This window comes from Bubalus kerabau, chromosome 8 (genome assembly GCF_029407905.1).
Source record: "Bubalus kerabau isolate K-KA32 ecotype Philippines breed swamp buffalo chromosome 8, PCC_UOA_SB_1v2, whole genome shotgun sequence".
NCBI classification, from domain to species: Eukaryota; Metazoa; Chordata; class Mammalia; order Artiodactyla; family Bovidae; genus Bubalus; species Bubalus kerabau.
In genome coordinates, this window is record NC_073631.1 from 38,595,089 (window position 1) to 38,620,034 (window position 24,946).

The 24,946-nt window shown below is 37.9% G+C and overlaps 1 long non-coding RNA gene across 1 annotated transcript; it reads left to right on the plus strand.

Annotated features, from left to right (window-relative positions):
• The first annotated feature begins 1,389 nt into the window (after positions 1–1,389).
• On the plus strand, positions 1,390–18,953 carry LOC129658527 (uncharacterized). The gene is made up of 3 exons (XR_008717389.1): positions 1,390–1,541; positions 4,181–4,263; positions 18,788–18,953. It is a non-coding gene; the product is annotated as an uncharacterized LOC129658527 (long non-coding RNA).
• The last annotated feature ends 5,993 nt before the right edge of the window (positions 18,954–24,946 follow it).

Below are 24,946 nucleotides of genomic sequence, written 5' to 3' on the forward strand. Positions count from 1 at the left end.
AAAAGGTATGAAAGGATTTTATTCTGAAGCAAAAATGTCCACACATTATTATGCCTGCATATAGTACTTTTTAAAAGTTAACACATGCTGTGGAAAGTAAACTATGCTCACCTATTTTGTCTGTTGTTACTGGAGAATTTCACGCTATTCCTAAAAATTAACAAATGTATTATAAAGTAAAAATATGGTCATATTAGTAAAATTCAAATTCCAACTTAAGGCTTTAGGGAAAATACAAATATTAAAATTAAATTTAATATTCTTAATATTTAATGTTGATCCCTCTTAGGTGATATAAGAAAAGAAATACTGTTCAGAAATAAACTTTAGACAGAGGTAGTGTTCCCATCTTTACAGTTAAAGTAATTCATGAACTGTCTACATTTCCTAGACAGTTTTTTTTAAAAATGTCATTCTTTTTAAAAAATGAACCAATGCCAAATGAAACATAGTACACTAAAAGAAAGTAAACATATTAATAAAAAAGATTATATGTGAAATAATCTAGCTGCCAAAAAATAAAAATAATAAAAATATATCACCTACCTAAGAACAACTACAAAAGCTGAGCCACCAATTATAGTAAACAGTACATTAAAACTAATATGAAAAATTTAAATTAGTGAAGAAAAACAGCAAATAGTTTAGAAATATGTGAGATTTCTCATTTTTCAGGTATAGAACTAATTCTTGGAATGTGAAGTCACTTACTCAGAAAATCTATCTCCTTATTTCAAAAAAAGAATTGCAATTTAAGTTTTCTGAAAATCAGTCTAAAATATTAAGCAGAAAGTGAAGAACTAAAGAGCCTCTTGATGAAAGTGAAAGAGGAGAGTGAAAAAGTTGGCTTAAAGCTCAACATTCAGAAAACTAAGATCATGGCATCTGGTCCCATCACTTCATGGGAAATAGATGGGGAAACAGTGGAAACAGCAGCTGACTTTATTTTGGGGGCCTCCAAAATCAACACAGATGGTGATTGCAGCCATGAAATTAAAAGATGCTTACTCCTTGGAAGGAAAGTTATGACCAACCTAGACAGCATATTAAAAAGCAGAGACATGACTTTGTCAACAAAGGTCCATCTAGTCAAGGCTATGGTTTTTCCAGTGGTCATGTATGGAGGTGAGAGTTGGACTGTGAAGAAAGCTGAGCGCCAAAGAATTGATGCTTTTGAAGTGTGGTGTTGGAGAAGACTCTTGAGAGTCCCTTGGACTGCAAGGAGATCCAACCAGTCCATCCTAAAGGAGATCAGTCCTGGGTGTTCATTGGAAGGACTGATGCTAAAGCTGAAACTCCAGTACTTTGGCCACCTCTTGTGAAGAGTTGACTCATCGGAAAAGACTCTGATGCTGGGAGGGATTGGGGGCAGGAGAAGAAGGAGACGACAGAGGATGAGATGGCTGGATGGCATCACCGACTCGATGGGCGTGAGTTTGAGTGAACTCCAGGAGTTGGTGATGGACAGGGAGGCCTGGCGTGCTGCAATTCATGGGGTCACAAAGAGTCAGACACGACTGAGTGACTGAACTGAACTGATGGTACTGAATGCCATGATCTTAGTTATCTGAATATTGAGTTTTAAGCCAACTTTTTCACTCTCCCCTTTCACTTTCATCAAGAGGCTCTTTAGTTCTTCTTCACTTTCTGCTATAAGGGTGGTGTTATCTGCATATCAGAGGTTATTGATATCTCTCCCGGCAATCTTGATTCCAGCTTGTGCTTCTTCCAGCCCAGTGTTTCTCATGTAGGTTAACAATAACACTCTTTCTCATGAAGACTACTGGGATTAAAACCTAGTAAATGAGTGGGTAAATAGTTGAGTTAATCCATGATCCACTGAAAGTAGATCTTTTAATCTTTTTTACCTTCATGAATTACTATACCATTACTGTTGGTCTCATTATTGTAACTACAGCTATTTTATAATCAAAAACTAAAATCATATGCTGATTATGGATTGAGTTAAAAAAAGAATAAGATCTTAAATCAAATTTTAAATATGTCAATACTTGAAATAATTCTGGTACCTTCATATTATGAAAATAAGACCATTTATATTGGAGCAAACCAAATTACATCACACTGCAGAGGATTCTTAATGATACTTGATGAATGTTACCTGTGCATTTTTTAGTTTAGGTTATCTAATTTGACATGATTCTTTAGAGACCACTGAACTTAAAAACAGGAATTGGTTTAAATAATTGGAAAAATAACCTTCACTACAAGTTATGGCAATTTCCTACAGCCCTGAATAATGATAAACACTCTTCTTATTGATTAACATGAGGTTTTATTAGTATTAGGGCAAGAAAAAGGTATAATTGGATTCACTTTAAATAGAAAATTGCTGGCAGAGGCCAGGTATGTAGATTATAATTGCTCTAATTCTAAAGAAATCTAAACTCTTCTGAATGGTTAGGGAAATGAAAGGTGGCTTCAATTTAATGTGGAAAAATCCTATTGTAACTATGTCTACTAAAGCATAATAGACATATGGAAATAGCCTGTGACTCAAATGAACTTCCATATATAATGCATTTATTGCAATCCTATAAAATGCCAAGATCAAAAGCCGACGGTATTGGCTAATCCAGGGACTATTACAATTATAGGAGGAGGATTCTGTCATTTACTGTGTGTCACTTGGGACTCCTTTGTTACGTTTAATGCAGATAGACAGGATATTTTCAGATTACAACTTATTCAGAATGGCTGATATTAGAGTTCGTTTTGATATCTGAATAAGCTTTCCTCCCCATGTTTCTTTGTTGGCCCCCGTGATTGTCCTGTGCTGTTTCCGCTATGCTTAACTTTCAAATAACAATAGATTTTCTCTGTTTAACTTATTTTATAGGGCTTAAAGTGCTTTAGCCAGTTCCTTTTAAGGGATGCTGAGGAATCCTAGTGATTTCATGGATAATTATGCAGTGAAACTAAGTCTCTCTAAATTAGAGTGAGTTAGGTTTCCAAAATCTAGTTGAGGGGATACTGAAACAACATGACATTTTTAAATTAAAATACTGTCATTAAAGATATTGTCTATCACTGCTCTAGGAGTAAGATTTTGAGAAACCATCTTAACAAATAATTATCAAAAATTAAAAAGTGTAACATATTTTTAAGTGACTGTTTAACTTAATGAAGTACAGACAGACTACCTATATTAAACTTTCTATTCTCTGAGGAGCCATTACACTAAATAAGCTTCTGTGAATATTTTATAAGAAAATTTAAAGAAAGGCACTTAAATCAGGATACCACTATATGATTTATCTGTGAAAACATGTCACCACATGAAAAATTCCATTCTGAAATTCCTCCTCAAAACTCAGGGACTATGCGCTAAGGCAACAGCACAGGCTGTGCTATGGAGGCCAGTGGGGATTACTAGCCTGGGTCCGTTTTCCTCCCTTTGGAACTGAAACCATACTCAAATCTCTAAACTGCTAGCCCCAGGGACTTGGAAGCATGGTGAAAAAATTTTTTAAAAAAACACTCTTCAAGTAGAAGAATTGCAAAAAATTCACACTTACTGGTTAAAAAGCCACAGCATTTTAAATGATGTTATTTTGAGAAATAAAATTAAAATTTAAAGGATATTTAGTATGTTAGCATATGATAGGCTAACTTAGTTCAATTACTTCAATTTTTGCTCCAAGATCTGGGATATTGCTGAAATTCCCTGTATTAAATCACATTAAACCAATATTCTAGGATCCATAATTCTAGGGTCATCTTTCTGCCTCTCTTTCCATGGCAACTGGAGCAATATTAAAGGAAATCAGATCATTTATCTCTCCATTTATCACTCTGGATAACAATTTTTAATGGCTTTCTTTCACTGTTAGAGTTGCCAGATAAAATATAAGATGTGTTACGTGTTATATATCATATTACTGTAGTATACGTAGTGATGAAACATCTTATAATAAAAGCTATTGTATCTGAAATTCCAATGTGTATATTTACCTGCTAAATCAGTCACTCTAGTTTAGTTCACAAAACAAGTGCTTTTTAGCAGCCTACACATCTCACCTTCTCTGGGACCTGCTTATCTTGGCTACCATTATCGTCCTAATCAGTTTCTACCATACTCTTCTCTACCCTGTTTTACAAACTGCAAGGTGAGCAATTAGGAAAAAGTGAAATCAACTTATGGTTCTCATCTATATAGAGAGACAGAGAGAAAGAGAGAGAAGAGGAGAAGGAGGAGAAGGAGGAAACTGAAGCCAAGATCAAAGCATATTACAACATGTAGTAAGTAAAAATGTTTCATAAAGCTCTTTCAATATACATATGTGTACGTGTCTGGGTGTATATTAGGTGGTAATATAAAACTAATTAACTTTGCTGTGTGTCAGAGTCAAGAATTTTGAAAGTCAGTGCTTAGCCACATTGCCATTCCTTAACTCAAACCTGAAAGTGCATTTTCCTGTTTCTGGGCTTTTTAAAATTTTCTGTGTCCTCTGCCTGGAATAATTATCTCCACATACCTTATTCCTCTCATGTATCTATCTGTTTGTCATTCTTTAGTTCTAAATTTAAACAGCACTTTCTAAAGAGGCTTAAAACAGTGACATCTGTTGAGTATGGAGAGCCTGCTTGGCCCTCCTCTAATGCCCTGGGTCTGACAAATACAGTATGTTGAATGGTAATACAAACCTTTTGAACTGTGGTGTTGAAGAAGACTCAAGAGTCCCTTGGACCCCAAGGAGATCCAACCAGTCAATCCTAAAGGAAATCAATCCTGAATATTCATTAGAAGGACTGATGCTGAAACTTCAATACTTTGGCAACCTGATGAAAAGAGCTGACTCATTGGAAAAGACCCTGAGGCTGGGAAAGATTGAAGGCAGGAGGAGAAGGGGAGGAGAATTATATTTCATGCTTTCTCTTTGTTAAACATAATCGCAAGTAATGAAATTTGAGAATAGGAATTTATTTTGGTTCATCTAATTTACATATTTCTTATAATGTATAACTACCTGATTTTTGGAAAATGAATTTCTGTGTTCTGTTTTAATCCATAAGAGGGATTCACATCTTGTTGTGTGAAGTAATTTGTAGAAATCTGTTTTGAGGATTGGAGAAAAACTCTTCTTGAATATGCTTATATGGACTAAATAGCACTGATTTTATTCTGAGTGATACTTATAAAAGCCTTTGCATAATGTCACTTTTTTCCATTTATATAGACTTCTAAAAAATGAGCATGCTTGTCTTCTAGCTACCAACAACAGATGTGCTTAGCAGAAAACATCAGAAGTAGATTTTGCAGACTGCAACTAAGATCTAGTAAAATTGGAATGAAAATTTGCCTTCAAGGGAGCCATGTGCTATTTTTTTTCCTGCAAACCTGTTTCATATTTTCCTTAGAAGGGTAGGGGAAAGTATGAGGCCCATTCATACTTCTGTGCTAGCACTACCTCTGCTTACCAACTTTTAAAAGACTTTTTAAAAAGGTTCAAATTAGTCCTTGTTTTAGGTTTTTAATTAAAAATCCCTTCTGCCACTTGTACCTAAATAAGCCAATTTAAAATTCAATCGCCTTTGTCATAGTTTCCAACCTAAGCATTTGTTTTCTTTTTTTTTTTCTTTTTAAAATTTGCTCTGAATTTAAAAGCCATAGTGTTAGTCGCTCAGTGGTGACTTTGTGACCCCATGGACTGTAGCCTGCCGTGTCCCTCTATCCATGGGATTTCCCAGGCAAGAATATCAGAGCAGGTTGCCATTTCCTCCTCCAAGGTAAACTCAAAAGCATATGAGACTGCCTCTTCTAATTTACGACAAAGAAATTTACTGCGTAGGCTTCTTTTAATATTTATAAGCACTTTTCTAAAGTATTATATTCTATCACACACGATTTTCCTTTTAATAAAAATTATGAGAGGTTTTCAAGTTCCTAAGAGCAATCTTTTGATATACTCCAATGTTTTGGTATATTTGTGTTAATAATTTGGGTAATAGAGTGGTTATTAATAGTAGATTTCCATAGCACTGCAGTTTGGGAAGGATAAGTTTATTCTTTTAAATTCTAAACTATATTTTTATTTTGCAAAGATTCAAATGTTTTGCTTGGGGAATTTTAACAAACCAAATTCAATTTTTAAGCTAGGTTGTTTTTTAAAAAATTAAGACTTGGGATCTTTTCCATTAACTTTTTAAACTGGCTCTATTCAAATATGCTATGAGAGTTAAAGGGTTAGTCAATTAGTTGTGTCCTACTCTTTGTGACCCCATGGACTGTGGCCCACCAGGCTCCTCTATCCATGGAATTCTGCAGGCAAGAATACCAGAGTGGGTTGCCATTCTCTTCTCCAAGGGATCTTCCTGACCCAGGGACTGAACCCGATGTGGGCAGATTCTTTACCATCTGAGCCACTAGGGAAGCCCATGCTATGAAAGCTCTTTATTAAAATCTATAATTGATCATCAGGAAGTACTATGCAAATATTTTACAAGCAGTCAAAAATATCTTTTATTACATAATTATGAGCCTTTATTTCAAGAAAAATATTGAAATTTTATTTATTTATCTGGATTCATTGTACTATACCTTTGTAGAAATACTATGCAGCTGTGAAAGAAATTGACTATATCAGCATATACCCCATTTTTTGTGGAACTGATTAGTTTTGTGTTTTGTAATATGATTTGCATGATAACAGACTAGAAGTTTGTTTCATATTAATGCACAAGTAAATTCATTCTTTGATTTGCTACTGCAGAACTAATCACTAATCACTATTTGAAAAATTGCTTCTGACTTGTCTTTGGCTAGAAGTCTTGACTGCAGAACACACCCATGCCTGAATGTAAGGCACCAGGTGCTTTTTTTTTTTTTTTCCCTCAAAACTTGACAGTTGCAACAGTTTAAAGCCAAGTCTTGATGCATTGCTAAATTACTCTCTTCTTCCATGTATAGATTGACATTTCATAACTTTCAAGCATTTTGCTCCCTCTTTTGTTGAAATGAGCACATGATTGAAATCACAACAGGAAATGAAATTCAAAAGACTACAAAATTTTTGGTGATCCTGTATTGGCTTTTTAATATAAAAATTCCTGTAAGAGGAAAGTAGTAGTATTGTTAGAGAAACTGACAATGAAATATAGAAAGTATTTGTGGTATGTGTAAATTTCAAGATTTCATCTATAAAAGATGATTGAATATTATAATTTTCAGATTGTCCCCAGTACTTGATCTATGCTTGTGCATCATACAACACCTTGAGCGTTTGCTACATGTGATTTTCATCATTTAGTTTTTTCTTACATTTTTCTTAATGTGCTTCATTAAGTAAAGAATTCAGAGGGAAGTAGCTGCAGTGACAAGTGTGCAAGTCACATGAATTTCCTGGAATATGCTGAAAAGTGTCCAGTCTTAACTATCCAAAGCACTGTAAGAATTCTGCAAGACCTCCAGAAGCCTCACACATTCTAGGATTTTAATTCTAATTGTTTAGTTTATGCACTTAACAAGACAAATTGGAACTGTGTTCAAGATGACAGGAAGCAGATGTTGATAGCACCTGTAAATCAATGGTCATTTTATGTTTATTTTTAAAGGAACAAATTTAAAGTTTAAGAGTTTGACTCAGCTGGACTCACTCTGCAAAGGACACTGAACAGTCAATGTAACTAGGGTGACGATGAGAATTGTCCCAATGGCTCCTCAGATCTTCAGCTACAGGGAGTTTACTTGTCAGATGACCCAGAATGCTTTGAAATTCACATTGCTGCTTGTGCCCAGGGGCTTCCCTCAGGCTGTTTCTTGCCAGTGAGTGAACAAGGGAGGAATACCAAGACAGGCTTGTTCCTGGGAGACACAGGACTCCGCTGATGAATATTTTGCCTTATGGACTCAAGAGCTGCCTTGTGTAACTTTTCTGAGAACTGACTACATTGTAGTCTGAGATGCTGCCATGCTCACTCACCTTCTTTTCTGCTTTATTTTTTAGATATTAGACTTGCATCATGGTCATGGCTAATCTCTCCCAGGTTTATCCTCAGTTCCTTTCACAGGCTTTTACCTTTTGAGATTTCTTTCTAATTTAATCCTGTTTTGGAGGCTGCATCTCAGAGGACTTCAGTTCAGTTCAGTTCAGTTGCTCAGTTGTGTCCAACTCTTTGCAACTGCATGGACTGCAGAGTACCAGGCCTCCCTGCCCATCACCAACTCACAGAGTTTACTCAAACTCATGTCCACTGAGTCATTGATGCCTTGAGAACCCCAGATCATTCTGTCATTTTTGAGATTACATTCAAGTACTGCATTTTGTACTTTTTGTTGACTATAATGGCTACTCCAGTTCTTCTAAGGAATTCTTGCCCACATTAGTAGATATAATTGTCATCTGAATTAAATTCACCCATTCCAGTCCATCTTAGTTCACTGATTCCTAAAATGTTGACGTTCACTCTGGCCATCTTCTGTTTGACCACTTCCAATTTGCCTTGATGCATGGACCTAACATTCCAGGTTCCTATGCAATATAAATCTTTACAGCATTGGACCTTGCTTCCATCACCAGTAACATCCACAACTGGGTGTTGTCTTTCTTTGGCCCCATCTGTTTATTCTTTCTGGAGTTAGGTCTCCACTGATCTCCAGTAGCATATTGGGCACCTACTGACCTGGGGAGTTCATCTTTCAGTGTCCTATTGTTTTGCCTTTTCATACCATTCATGGGGTTCTCAAGGCAAGAATACTGAAGTGGTTTACCATTCCCTTCTCCAGTGAACCACGTTTTGTCAGAACTCTCCACTATGATCTGTACATCTTGGGTGGTCCTACACAGCATGGCTCATAGTTTTATTTAGTTTGACAAAGCTATGGTCCATGTGATCAGATTGGTCAGTTTTCTGTGACTGTGGTTTTTAGTCTGTCTGCCCTCTGATGGAGAAGAATAAAAGGCTTAGGAAAGTTTTCTGATGGGAGAGACTGACTGAGGGGGAAACTGGGTCTTATTCTGAATAGCAGGGCCATGAGTAAAGTTAATCCAATTTTCTGTTGATGGGTGGAACTGTGTTCCCTCCCTGTTATTTACCTGGGGCCAAACTATGATGGAGGTAATGAAGATAATGGTGACTTCCCTCAAAAGATCCCATGCATGTACTGCTATGCTCAGAGGAGCTAGAGTAAGACAATAACCTATTCTTACACTGTGAAGTCTTGAAGAAGTCTCTGTGAATATGTAGATCTATTATTTTATTATAATGAGGTCCACACTTACTATAAAATATACAAGGAAGTCAGAAATAATTTCATAAGTAAATTCAGTTTGATGAATAGACAAGACATAAAATATAAACAAACAAACAAAAAAAAAGAAAAATGCTTTCCGTACCTCCATACCTGAAGATGTAGAAATAAAATAAAGTGCTAACCTCCATATCACATATTTTAACAATAGGAGTAAGAGGAATAAGTGAGTTAATGCTTTAAAAGACCTTTGCAAAGTGATTGGCATTAGCATGTAATCCATAAGAGTTAAACATTAGCTATTTTATATTGAGAATTGTATGTGTAATCATATTTCTAATTTCAGGATTGTCTTGGTTTCATTACGTGTTTTTATTTTTATTGTAGACTACCACTAGACTATTTATCTTCATTTGTCTTGATCCCCTTGAGGACAGAGACTATGACTAATTTACTTTGTATTTCAAGTACCAATGAAGGGCAAATTCAGCGTAAGTGTATAATTGTGCTTAGTTGCTCAGTTGTGTTGGACTCTTTATGACCCCATGGACTGTAGCCCACCAGGCTCCTCTGTCCATGGGGATTCTTCAGGCAAGAACACTGGAGTGGGTTGCTGTGCCCTCCTCCAGGGGATCTTCCCAACACAGGGATCTAATCCGCATTGTAGGTGGTTCTCTGAGCCACCAGGGAAGCCCAAGTGTATAATCACCACCCTTAAAATTTTCTAGTCAAATTGCCCCAGGGCAGCATTATTGGCACCATCTAAGCAAAGTTATGACCAACCTAGATAGCATATTCAAAAGCAGAGACATTACTTGCCAACAAATGTCCGTCTAGTCAAGGCTATGGTTTTTCCTGTGGTCATGTATGGATGTGAGAGTTGGACTGTGAAGAAAGCTGAACACCAAAGAATTGATGCTTTTGAACTGTGGTGTTGGAGAAGACTCTTGAGAGTCCCTTGGACTGCAAGGAGGCCAACCAGTCCATCCTAACAGAGATCAGCCCTGGGATTTCTTTGGAAGGAATGATACTGAAGCTGAAACTCCAATACTTTGGCCACCTCATGCGAAGAGTCGACTCATTGGAAAAGACCCTGATGCTGTGAGGGATTGGGGGCAGGAGGAGAAGGGAACGACAGAGGATGAGATGGCTGGATGGCATCACTGACTCGATGGACATGAGTTTGAGTGAACTCCGGGAGTTGGTGATGGACAGGGAGGCCTGGCGTGCTGCGATTCATGGGGTCGCAAAGAGTCGGACATGACTGAGCAACTGAACTGAACTGAACTGAGGAGTTTGTTAGAGCTGCCAACAATTCAAAGTTCCCCTACAGCCTTTATGGATTCTAACTTTGCACTTTATCAAGATCTCCAGGTGTACATATTAAAGTGTGAGATGCAGTGATCCAGAAGACCTGTCTATTGAATGTTCATCCGTTCTATATCATCTTTCCTAAAATAACCCTGGTTGTAATCAGGTTATCACAGCCATTTAATTCAGAGAAAATGAGTACTGCCTTTGCATGAGGGGAGAAGCCACATTTATCTAACCTTATGGGTGCCTGATTCTTTTTGCAAATGATTTGTTTACCCACAGGCTAACAAGTCAGGAGGTAAATATACTGGAAGGAACTCTTCTAGGCAAGGAGTTATTTATTTCAAAGAGAGAAAATGACCTTTTTTATCTTCAGATGTTGCTGTTTCTTTATGGCACTCTTAGCACTGACTTGGCTTCTTTTTTACTTTCCTGATAATGAAGCCAACAGAAGGTAGGATCATGAGAAAGAGAGAGAGGTAGAATCACAGCCTTGACCTATTTTTATAAATGGTTTTTGTCTTTGGAAACCAAAGCCTAATTGACCGTATTTCAGTTTAATTACTCTGTCAAATACTCAAAATATATAATAAGGGTAATACTCTTTGAGTATTTAAAGCTCAAACCCTCCTTCTTGAAACACCTGTCTTTGGTGGCCTATGAGACTCCAGTCTCTTCTTTATGAATCTTTTATCTGAATTCTTCAAATTAAGCCTCTTCATTACCTATTCTTTGCATTCGGGTATTACCTATGGACAGCTTGTAATCCCACGCCAGACATTCTTCTTGAGCCATTCCTTCCACACTGCCATGGCTTTAACCACCATACACATGCAGGTGACTTCAAAAATCTGTATTTGTTAGCCTCAGCTTTACTTTTGAGTTTCAGAGAAAACTAAAAGGTACGTAAGAGCTTTCAATATGGACCAAACACTGAACTAAGTGCTCTAAGAATATTAAATCACTAAATTCCCACAGTGATGCTTTGAGGTAGGTACAATTATTATTGCCATTTTAGAGATGATGGATTTGAAGTACATAAGGTGTGATGGTTAGTTTTTTATATTAACTTGACTGAACCACAAGGTGTCCAGATTAAACATTATTTCTGAAGGCCTATGGGTTTTCTGGATAAGATTAACATTTGAATTGGTGGACTCAGTAGACTGTTCTCTTCAGTGTTGGTGGGCATCATGCACACTGCCCTTTCCAGTATCTGTGGGTATTATCCAATCAAATCAGTGGGGCCTGAATACAACAAAGAGAGGAAGAAAAGTAGATCCATCCCCTTCCTGCCTGCCTGACCTGGGACACAGCTCTTTCCTGCCCTCAGATTGGGATTTACACCGCTGGCTCACCTAGTTCTCAGATATTTGGACTCAGATTGAATTACACCACTGGCTTTCTTGGATCTTCAGCTTGCAAACAGCAGATCGTAAGACTTTTCAGATTCCACAACTGTGTGAGTCAATTTCTCATACTCTATCTCCTATGAAGTTAGACAGCTTGACTTTCAATCTGAGCTGTACTTCTCAACAGCTCTGCAACTTAGGCAGCCCTCCCAGTGGTTCTGCATTCTGGAGACCTTGACTAAGCCACAGAGCTAACAGTTTTATAAAGAGAACACACTGGTCATAGCAAACACCCTCTTCCAACAACATAAGAGATGACTCTACATATTGACATCACCAGATGGTCAATACCGAAATCAGACTGATTGTATCCTTTGCAGCAGAATATGGGAAGCTCTTACAGTCAGCAGAAACAAGATGTGGAGCTGACTGTGGCTCAGATCATGAATTCCCTATTGCCATTTCAGACTTAAACTGAAGAACATAGGGAAAACCACTAGACCATTCAGATATGACCTAAATCAAATCCTTTATGATTATATGTAGAGGTAATGAATAGATTCAAGGGATTAGATTTGGTAGACACAGTGCCTAAAGACCTAGAAACAGAGGTTTGTAACACTGTACAGGTGACCAAAACCATTCCAGAGAAAAACAAATGCAAGATGGAAAAGTGATTGTCTGAGAAGGCTATAACATGCTTCAGTCATGTCTGACTCTGTGCGACCCCTGAGACGGCAGCCCACCAGGCTCCCCCGTCCCTGGGATTCTCTAGGCAAGAACACTGGAGTGAGTTGCCATTTCCTTTTCCAATCCATGAAAGTGAAAAGTGAAAGTGAAGTCACTCAGTCATGTCCGACCCTCAGCGACCCCATGAACTGCAGCCCACCAGGCTCTTCCATCCATGGGATTTTCCAGGCAAGAGTACTGGAGTGGGGTGCCATTGCCTTCTACTAAGAAAAGAAGAGAGGTGAAAAGCAAGAGAGAAAGGGAAAGATAAACCCAAGTGAATGCCGAGTTCCAGAGAATAGCAAGGAGAGATAAGAAGACCTTCTTAAAGGAACAATGCAAAGATACAGAGGAAAACAATAGAATAGAAAGACTAGAGATCTTTTCAAGAAAATAAGAAATATCAAGGGAATATTTCATGCAAATGTGGGCACAATAAAGGACAGAAATGGTAAGGACATATAGAAGAAGAAGAGATTAAGAAGAGGTGGCAAAAATACACAGAAGAACTATATACAAAAGGTCTTAATGACCTCAATATAACCATGATGGTGTGATCATTCACCTAGAACGAGGCATCCTGGTGTGTGAAGTCAAGTGGGCCTTAGGAAGCATCAGTACAAACAACACTAGTGTAGGTGATGGAATTCTAGCTGAGCTTTTTAAATCCCTAAAAGATGCTGCTGCTAAAGTGCTTCATTCAATATGTCAACAAATTTGGAAAAGTCAGCAAGTGGTCACATGACCAGAAAAGGTCAGTTTTCATTCGAATCCCAAAGAAGAGCAATGCCAATGTTCAAACTGCCATACATTGGTGCCAATTTCATATGCTGGCAAGGGTATGCTCAAAATCATTCACTCTAGGCTTTAGCACTATGCGATTTGAGAACTTCAGATGTACAAGCTGGGTTTAGAAATGGCAGAGGATCTAGCGATCAAATTGCCAACATCTGTTGGATCAGAGACAAAGCAAGGAAATTTCAGATAAAAGGGCTTCCCTGGTGGCTCAGCTGGTAAAGAATCGCCCCACAATGTGGGGGGATACCCTGGGTTGGGAAGATCCCCTGAAGAAGAAATTGCTACTCACTCCAGTATTCTGGCCTGAAGAATTCCTTGGACTGTATAGTCCATGGAGCCACAAAGAGACAGACACAACTGAGCGACTTTCACTTCACTCTGTGTTTCATTGAATATGCTAAAGCCTTTGACTGTATGTAGTTCAGTTCAGTTCAGTCGCTCAGTTGTGTCCGACTCCTTGAGACCCTATGAATCGCAGCATGCCAACCCTCCCTGTCCATCACAAACTCCCGGAGTTCACTTAAACTCATGGCCATCGAGGTGATGCCATCCAGCCATCTCATCCTCTGTCATCCCCTTCTCCTCCTGCCCCAAATCCCTCCCAGCATCAGGGTCTTTTCCAATGAGTCAACTCTTTGCATGAGGTGGCCAAAGTATTGGAGTTTAGCTTTAGCATCAGTCCTTCCAAAGAACACCCAGGACTGATCTTCAGAATGGACTGGTTGGATCTCCACGCAGTCCAAAGGACTCTCAAGAGTCTTCTCAACACCACAGTTCAAAAGCACCAATTCTTCGGTGCTCAGCTTTCTTCACAGTCCAATTCTCACATCAATACATGACCACTGGAAAAACCATGGCCTTGACTAGATGAACCTTTGTTGGCAAAGTAATATCTCTGCTTTTGAATATGCTATCTAGGTTGATCATAACTTTCCTTCCAAGGAGTAAGCGTCTTTTAATTTCATGGCTGCAATCACCATCTGCAGTGATTTTGGAGCCCAGAAAAATAAACTTTGACACTGTTTCCACTGTTTCCCCACCTATTTCCCATGAAGTGATGGGATCAGATGCCATGAAATTAGTTTTCTGAATGTTGAGCTTTAAGCCAACTTTTTCACTCTCCTCTTTCACTTTCATCAAGAGGCTTTTTAGTTCCTCTTCACTTGCATAAGGATGGTGTCATCCGCATATCTGAGGTGACTGATATTTCTCCTGGCAATCTTGATTCCAGCTTGTGTTTCTTCCAGTCCAGCATTTCTCATGATGTACTCTGAATATAAGTTAAATAAGCAGGGTGACAATATACAGCCTTGACGTACTCCTTTTCTGTATGGATCACAATAAATTGTGCAAAATTCTTAAAGAGATGCAAGTATCAGACCATCTTACTATCTCCTGAGAAACCTGAATACACAGGTCAAGAAGCAACAGTTAGAACTGGACATGGAACAACAGACTGGTTCCAACCTGGGAAAGAAGTACGTGTAGGCTGTATACTGTCACCCTGCTTATTTAACTTATATGCAGAGTACATCATGTTAAATGCCATGATGGATGAATCATAAGCTGGAATCAGGATTGCTGGGAGACATATGAACAACCTCAGAAATGCAGATGATACCAGTCTAAAGCAGAAAGAGAAGAGGAACTATAGAACATCTTGATGAGGGTGAAAGAGGAGAGTGAAAAAACTGGCTTGAAACTCAATGTTCAAAAAAATTAGATTATGGCATCTGGTTCCATCACTTCAGGGCAAATAGAAGGGAAAAAGCATAAACAGTGACAGATTTTATTTTCTTGGGCTCCAAAATCACTGCAGATGGTGATTGCAGCCATAAAATCAAAAGATGCTTGTTCCTTAGAAGGAACGTTATTATAAATCTAGATAGCATATTAAAAAGCAGAGGCATTTCTTTGCCAGCAAAGGTCTAGATAGTCAAAGCTATGGGTCTCCAGTAGTCATGCAGAGATGTTTGAGCTGGACTAAATAGAAGTCTCAGCACTGAAGAATTGATGCTTTTGAATTGTGGTGCTGGATAAGACTCCTGAGATTCCTTTGGACTGCAAGGAAATCAAACAAATCAATTCTAAAGGAAAAAGACTCTAAATATTCATTGGAAGGACTGATACTAAAGCTGAAGCTCCAGTATTCTGGCCACTTGATGTGAAAAGTTGACTCAGTGGAAAGATCTTGATGCCGGGAAAGACTGAAGGCAAAACGAGAAGGGGTGGCGGAGGATAACATGATTAGATAGCATCACCAATTCAATGAACATGAATCTGAGCAACTTACAGGAGACAGTGAAGGAAAAGGAAGCTTGGTGTGCTCCAGTCCATGGGGACACAAACAGCCAGACATGACTTAGAGTGACTGAATAGCAACAAAGTCACAGACCTAGTGAAAAACTGAACCAGAATGTCTGTTTTTAGACACTGTTCTATTTTCTAGTTGCTTTCATATTACCAAAAAATGAATTAAAAAAATTTGTTGCTTTTTTCCATATAATAATGTTGGCATCTACCTAATCACCAAATTAGAAACCCAGAACTCATGCTGAACTCTATATTTCCCTCTTGTGTTATGTAGTTGCTCAGTTGTGTTTCATTCTTTGTGACTCTATGGACTGTAGCCCACCAGGCTTCTCTGTCTCTGGGATTCTCCAGGCAAGAATACTGGAGCAGGTTGCTATTTCCTTCTGCAGGGAATCTTCCTGACCCAGGAATTGAACTGTGTCTCCTGCATTGCAGGTACATTCTTTACCACTCAGTCAGATCAGTTGCTCAGTCATGTTCGACTCTTTGTGACCCCATGAATCACAGCACGCCAGGCCTCCCTGTCCATCACCAACCCCCAGAGTTTACTCACTCTCATGTCCATCGAGTTGGTGATGCCATCCAGCCATCTCATCCTCAGTCGTCCCCTTCTCCTCCTGCCCCCAATAACTCCCAGCATCAGGGTCTTTTCCAATGAGTCAACTCTTTGCATGAGGTGGCCAAAGTATTGGAGTTTCAGCTTTAGCATCAGTCCTTGCAATGAACACCCAGGACTGAACTCCTTTAGGATGGACTGGTTGGACCTCCTTGCAGTCCAAGGGACTCTCAAGAGTCTTTTCCAAGGCCACAGTTCAAAAGCATCAATTCTTCAGCGGTCAGCTTTCTTCACAGTCCAACTCTCACATCCATACATGACCACTGGAAAAACCATAGTCTTGGCTAGACGGACCTTTGTTGGCATCAGCACTGATTTTGGGGCCCCAAAAAATAAAGTCTGACACTGTTTCCACTGTTTCCCATCTATTTCCCATGAAGTGATGGGATCAAATGCCATTATCTTAGTTTTCTGAATGTTGACCTTCAAGCTAACTTTTTAACTCTCCTCTTTCACTTTCATCAAGAGGCTCTTTGGTTCCTCTTCACTTTCTGCCATAAGGGTCATGTCATCTGCATATCTGAGGTTATTGACATTTCTCCCGGCAATCTTGATTCCAGCTTGTGCTTCTTCCAGCCCAGTGTTTCTCATGATGTACTCTGCATATAAGTTGAATAAGCAGGGTGACAATATGCAGCCTTAACATACTCCATTTCCTATTTGGAAACAGACTGTTGTTCCATGTCCAGTTCTAACTGTTGCTTCCTGACCTGCATACAAATTTCTCAAGAGGCAGGTCAGGTGGTCTGGTATTTCCATCTCTTTCAGAATTTTCCACAGTTTATTGTGATCCACACAGTCAAAGGCTTTGGCTTAGTCAATAAAACAGAAATAGATATTTTCCTGGAACTCTCTTGCTTTTTCGATGATCCAGGAGATGTTGGCAATTTGAGCTCTGTTTCCTCTGCCTTTTCTTAAACCAGCTTGAACATCTGGAAGTTCATGGTTACGTATTGCTGAAGCCTGGCTTGGAGAATTTTGAGCATTACTTTACTAGTGTCTGAGATGAATGCAATTGTTCAGTAGTTTGAGAATTCTTTGGCATTGCCTTTCTTTGGGATTGGAATGAAAACTGACCTTTTCCAGTCCTGTGGCCACTGCTGAGTTTTCCAAATGTGCTGGCATATTGAGTGCAGCACTTTCACAGCATCATCTTTCAGGATTTGGAATAGCTCAACTGGAATTCCATCACCTCCACTAGCTTTGTTCATAGTGATGCTTTCTAAGGCCCACTTGACTACATATTCCAGGATGTCTGGCTCTAGGTGAGTGATCACTCCATCGTGATTATCTGGGTCATGAAGATCTTTTTTGTACTGTTCTTCTGTGTATTCTTGCCACCTCTTCTTAATATCTTCTACTTCTGTTAGGTCCATACCATTTCTGTCCTTTATCGAGCCCATCTTTGCATGAAATGTTGCCTTGGTATCTCTAATTTTCTTGAAGAGATCTCTAGTCTTTCCTATTCTTTTGTTTTCCTGTATTTCTTTGCATTGATCGCCAAGGAAGGCTTTCTTATCTCTCCTTGCTATTCTTTGGAACTCTGCATTCAGATGCTTATATCTTTCCTTTTCTCCTTTGCTTTTCACTTCTCTTCTTTTCACAGCTATTTGTAAGGCCTCCTCAGACAGCCATTTTGCTTTTTTCCATTTCTTTTCCATAGGGATGGTCTTGATCCCTGTCTCCTGTACAATGTCATGAACCTCTGTCCGTAGTTCATCAGGCACTCTATCAGATCTAGTCCCTTAAATCTATTTCTCACTTCCACTGTATAATCATAAGGGATTTGATTTAGGTCATACCTGAATGGTCTAGTGGTTTCCCCCACTTTCTTCAATTTAAGTCTGAATTTGGCCATAAGGAGTTCATGATATGAGCCATAGTCAGCTCCCAGTCTTGTTTTTGCTGACTGTATAGAGCTTCTACATCTTTGGCTGCAAAGAATATAATCAATCTGATTTCTGTATTGATCATCTGCTGATGGCCATGTGTAGAGTCTTCTCTTGTGTTGTTGGAAGAGGGTGTTTGCTATGACCAGTGTGTTCTCTTGGCAAAACTCTATTAGTCTTTGCCCTGCTTCATTCCATACTCCAAGGCCAAATTTGCCTGTTACTCCAGGTGTTTCTTGACTTCCTACTTTTGCATTCCAGTCCCCTATAATGAAAAGGACATCTTTTTTGGGTGTTAGTTCTAAAAGTCTTGTAGGTCTCATAGAACCGTTCAATTTCAGCTTCTTCAGCATTACTGGTTGGGGCATAGGCTTGGATTACCATGATAGGCTGAGTGATATTACCACTCAGCCATCTGGAATTCCATCACCTTTGTTCCTAGGCCCACTTGACTTCACATTCCAGGATGTCTGGTTCTTGGTGAGTGATCACACCATTGTGATTATCTGGGTCATGAAGATCTTTTTTGTTCAGTTCCTCTGTGTATTCTTGCCACATTGTACAGGAGATAGGGAGCAAGACCATCCCCAAGAAAAAGAAATGCAAAAAAGCTAAATGGCTGTCTGAGGAGGCCTTACAAATAGCTGTGAAAAGAAGAGAAGCCAAAAGCAAAGGAGAAAAGGAAAGATATACCCATTTGAATGCAGAGTTCCAAAGAATAGCAAGGAGAGATAAGAAAGCCTTCCTCAGTAATCAATGCTAAGAAACAGAGGAAAACAACAGAATGGGAAAGACTAGAGATCTCTTCAAGAAAATTAGAGACACCAAGGGAACATTTCATGCAAAGATGGGCTCAATAAAGGACAGAAATTGTATGGACTTAACAGAAGCAGAAGATATTAAAAAGAGGTGGTAAAAATACACAGAACTGTACAAAGAGAGCATATTTTTGGCATGAAATAAATATTTAATTAAATATTCTTTCTATTGAATTTAAGTCAGACTACTCTCTGTGGGCAAATACTTCTATGTGCCTTGTTCTATGTGAATATATTTTACCTGTTACCAGTTTGCACTCTGATTTATCAGTGTCCAGCTGTCAAACATAGTACGTGTAGAATAAAAATATAAACGCATGACTTACATCACTCCAAATGTGTAAGCTGTTGATTTCATTACTAAATTGTTTTTTTTTTTCATTATATATTTAGTTACTGGATTAGTTGGAGGTGGAGTAGGAATAGGATTCATGAATCCAGACATATCAACTTAAATGCATTAAAGGCTTATTTAAACATTTATCTTGCTAGCTCTTGATTGAAGGATTTTAAATTACTAGTGAAGAGCAGAACTAGACATTACCATGTGCACTATGACTAGCTAGAGTCAAGATACTATAAAATTCAGTCTTTATTTAACAGAGTTGACCCTTTACATGAAAGATTCCTGCTTTTGATTAAGAACTAATTCAAGGGTTATTCAGAGACTATTATGTAAGGCCCTGTGTGTGTCCTCCTGGGATACAGGTGCTTAAAGCAAAATCTTGAAAGAAATAATAGATATGGAATGCCCAAGAGATACCTTAGAATAACAGAGTTATGTTAAGAAGAATTAGAAAAATGTATAAATATCTTAACATATATACAGACTTTTAAAAAATACCCCTGTAGGCACAATTTTTAATTTTTAAACAAGAGAAGGAAAAAGAGATACACTACAGAAACATTTTGAGCATACAGTATAGTCTATAAAGTAGTCATTGAGAAATTTATCAAGATTTTTCAAAGTTAGAAAATGTGCTTCTTTAGAAGTTTACAATTATTTTTAGTATGGTATCAAAGGATTTGTAGATTTGATCTTGATGCAAAAGAGAGATCTCTAACTTGTTAAGAAAGACACTGCATGCTAAGGGGAATTTACAAGACTTATTGAATAATAGAGTAGGACATAGTGAGTTGGTCTTCTGCATTAGAAGGACAAATTCTTGGTACAGTTCACTGTATCAAGTTGATCAAACTTGAGAAGGTTGACTCATGTTGATTAAAATCAAAAGTGACATATATAAGCTACAATGCCAATTTATTTTTTTACAATGGAAATATAGCTGTCATAGCACATTTCCTTCACACAAGCTACATGAGGAGACCATTATCAGAAGATGGCCAGCTGACAACAGGATCAGAACTGGAGTCTGGGTGGTGGCAGTGTGGTGGAAGCATAGTTATATGATTTGAATATTTAATGCCCACAGGTTAAATTAGACAGATGTATCCATTTTCTCAATAGATTTTGCTTTCTCATTCCATAAGAAGAGTTACATTTTTAGTTCAGGGCAATCTCTCTCTTGCATAATGTTAGATGGCTATTGCCAAAACTCTCCTTTTCCCTCCATATACATTTTTGACAAAATTCATTTGGCACTATTTTTTTTTTTTTTTAGCAAAGTTAATTTTTTAATCCATTTGCTGTCAGGTTTTTCTTGTAAGTAATTCTATGTTCATCCAATGTTATCTCTGGCCTTATATTTAATGATTTGAATTTAGAGTTCATCTTTTCAAGTGACATTCTTTCTGTCATATTTCATGCTTCTGGGTAAAGCTTTCTTGCCCTTCGATGCACTAAAATGGCCAAAGAGCTGAAAGCTAGATTTACAGAGCCAACACACCATAGTTTCTTCACATTAAAATTATTCTGCACATTTATATTATTGTAAACTGTATTTTTACTACCATCATTTTGTAGAATAATGATTAGTGAGATAACATTAGATTATTTGAGGCTTACATAATATTTAAACTGTTACTACAGATCTAACAAAAATACTCAGTGACATTTATAAGGTGCTTCTGTGTAGCAATTAAGGGATTGATTAAGAATAACTGTTTCTTTTTACATTTAATCAAAGATTAAACAAATTATCTTATACACAGTAGTTTGTACATCCTAATTCCCTACCCCTGTCTTGCTCCTCCTCCCTTCCCTTTTCCCACCAATAACCAGTCTTAACATTCATACAGACTTTAAAAAAATCCTCCTGTATGCATAATATTCAATTTTTTTTAACAAGGGGAAAAGGATGTACCACAGAAACATTTTTAGTCTGTAATAGAGTCTATAATGACATGATCTAGACATTTATCAAGATTTTTCAGTTAGAAAACATACCTCCTGGGATGTGTACAACTATTTTTATTTTATGTTTATTCTACCTGTGAGTCTGTTTCAAAAATCAGTATTTTTCACAAAGGCAAGCTTGGTTGACATATACCTAACTTTTTGGTTTGGGAGACCTGATATTGTCAAAGCAGAATGCAACCTAAAAGTCTTAATTACTCAATTTCCTTCACAGTGTCTCAAGTGAGATAAATTCAATTAAATGAAATTTGGGAGTTGCATTATAGGTAGTTGTTATCATTCTAGAATTTTGTATAAACTGCTATAGAAAAAATTAATTTATAGATAATAATTGCTGAGTTCAAAAAGAGATTTCTGCTTATCAGTGTATTTCATTTATGCCATCTACTTAATGGGGAGACCATTCAGAATTTATTAAAGGCATTTAAGGCTCTTTCCATAATTTTCACAATTAAGAAGTTCAGATGACCAGAAATAGTTTTACTAAGCTATTTAGCAATTAAAAGAAAAATCATGTTATAAAAAATAGTTTTCTTATAAACTGTTTACCTAATGAAATACAGAAAATGTTCTAAAATTGGTAGTTTATTAAAATTTTCTTCAAGTTTTGTATATTAGCAGTTTTTGCATATACTTAAAAACAATTTTTTTTACAAATAACTAATATATTATTTTGGTTGATATATTCAATATACATTCACTGAGCACCGATGGTGTAATACCACCATTCTAAGCCTGGGAATATTCTTGAGAGGGAAGTTAGACAATAAACAAGTAATTATAAAATATGTCAAGTAATGAAGGCAGGCTGAACCAAAAATAAAGCAGGATAAGACAGTAAAGAGTGAAAGATGGTTGGGGAGAAAGGGAAGGTGCTATTTTAGATAGAATTGTGAGGGAAGCCCTGGCATTTAAGGTAGGCCATAAAAGAAGTCAGAAAGGGGGCAGCTATGATAGAAAAGAGTATGGAGATTCCTCAGAAAACTAAAAGTTGAATAACTGCATGATCCAGCAATCCTACTCTTGGGAAATTACTGGACAAAACTGTAATTCAAAAAGACACGTGCACCCTATGTTCATGGCAGCAACTATTCGCAATAGTCCAAACATGGAGACAACCTAAAAGTCCATAAAGAGATGAATGGGAAAAGATGTGGTAAATATATACTGTGGAATACTACTCAGCCATAAAAAAGAATAAAATAATACAATTTGCAGCAACATGGCTGTAACTGGAGATTATCATACTAAGTGATGTCAGAAAGAAACAAATACCATGTGATATCACACATATGTGGAATATAAAATATGGCACAAACAAATTATCAACAAAACAGAAATACTCACAGACATAGAGAACAGACTTGTGGTTGCCAAGGCAGGGGTGGGGATAGACAGACGGACTAGGAGTTTTGTATTGGTACATGCAAACTATTACATTTAGAATGGATAAATAGCAAGGTCCTAATGCGTGGAGCATGAGGAACTATATTCAATACCCTGTGATAAACCACAATGGAAAGTAATATAAAAAAGGGATTCATATATGCATATAACTGAGTCATTTTGCTATACAACAGAGATTGGCACAACATTGCAAATTAACTATACTTCAATTTTTAAAAAAAATGAAAAAAATAAGTTGGAGAGGTATACTTTATCTTTCTGGATAATGGGCAGCAGTTGGTCTGAGACTGAGGCTGACCAACTACACTTAAGCTTTTTACAAAAAGATTTACCTTTAAGTCTAAACCTGACTACATTACTCCATTAAACTTGATTGGAGATTTCAGAGTACAATGCAATCTAACACTAAATGAAGTTCTGAAGAAAAAAAAATGGACTTTTAGTGCTAAAATCTAAGGGAATACAGGGCCCAGCCTCATTGTCCTTGAACTTAAGAAACATTCAGGTAACATGTCTAGTATGAGTTAGGCCAATTTTAAGTGATGTATTTGAAGAGTCTATTGACTTAGATGTGGGGGGAGAGGCAGTGGTTATTTTATTAGAACAGAGGTAAGGATTATAAATGGAGAAGGCAATGGCACCCCACACCAGTACTCTTGCCTGGAAAATCCCATGGATGGAGGAGCCTGGTGGGCTGCAGTCCATGGGGTCGCACAGAGTCGGACACAACTGAAGCGACTTAGCAGCAGCAGCAGCAGCAGCAAGGATTATAAAACAGCCTCAAGCTTGGCTTAGAGTAAACACTTCACAGGGGTACATGCTATTGCTATTATTATTATATTGGTGCTTGCTACTATTATTATATTGGCCTTGAAAAATGGAGGTAAGTGGGAAAATATGTTAACTATGCATAGGATGAATAAATGATGGCGGGCCAACTGCTAATCCTCAATCAAACATGGCTTATAAGTCTTAAAAATCTACCAAAAGAGATGTTTCCCTGATTTTCATCATCCTTATGGAATTTTTTAATGCTATAGCCACTGCCCTATTTTAACTCAATAGGTGCATTTAGCCCACTAGAAAATGCCAAAGAAGGGATTTTCCTGGCAGTCCAGTGGTTAAGATTCTTTGCTTCCAATGCAAGGAGCCCAAGATCAACTCCTGGTGGAGGTACTAAGATCCCATATGCCATGCAGATTGAGCAGAAAAAAAAATAATATTTTTTTAATTAAAAAAAATGATATAAAGCTGAATTTCTCTAAAAAAAAAAAAAAAAAAAAAAAAAAAAGCCAAAGCAACCCTCATTGCTTTATCCAAAGTTACAGAGATTTATCCAGTCAAACCTCTGTGGAAGAACTGTGGAGTAGAAGGGAATTAAGAAGGTATAGGCTGTTGTTGGAGAAGGCGAGGCACCCCACTCCAGTACTCTTGCCTGGAAAATCCCATGGACAGAGGAGCCTGGTAGGCACCAGTCCATGGGGTCGCGAAGAGTCAGACACGACTGAGCGACTTCACTTTCACTTTTCACTTTCATGCAGTGGAGAAGGAAATGGCAACCCACTCCAGTGTTCTCGCCTGGAGAATCCCAGGGACGGGGGAGCCTGGTGGGCTACTATCTATGGGGTCGCACAGAGTTGGACACGACTGAAGCGACTTAGCAGCAGCAGCAGCAGCAGTAGCAGACTGTTGCTGCGTTTCAAATGTATCCCACTGGAATCTGACTTTTTGTAATAAAAATACCCAAATACCAAATTGTTCTTTCCAGCTATTTGTCTAAATTCATACTGTTCTCTTTGACAGGTCTGCTGTTTCCCCACCCACTACTTTCTTTCCTATCCAAACAATTTCTCATGTTTCATGACTCAAGAATAGAATGAACTTTTCCAAGAAGGCTTCACTTATCTCTACCCGTAACTTGTTTTGATGGGTGCTGCACCTTCACTTTCCAACAGCATGTTACATTTTGGCAAAATTGAACCTTGTGTATGAAGCTTAGTTCTTCCTAAGTGTTTGCCTGCTTCCATAGAGCAAGACAGTTTGTTTTTGTTTGAATGCTGTCTTGACTCAATTTTAAGGCCCTGGCTAGAGGCCCTTTTCCTTTCTTGACAGTTAATTAGGACCATAGCAGACCTTTCCCTTTCTGGCTCTTATACTTTGGGCCACCTCAGGAACAGGTACC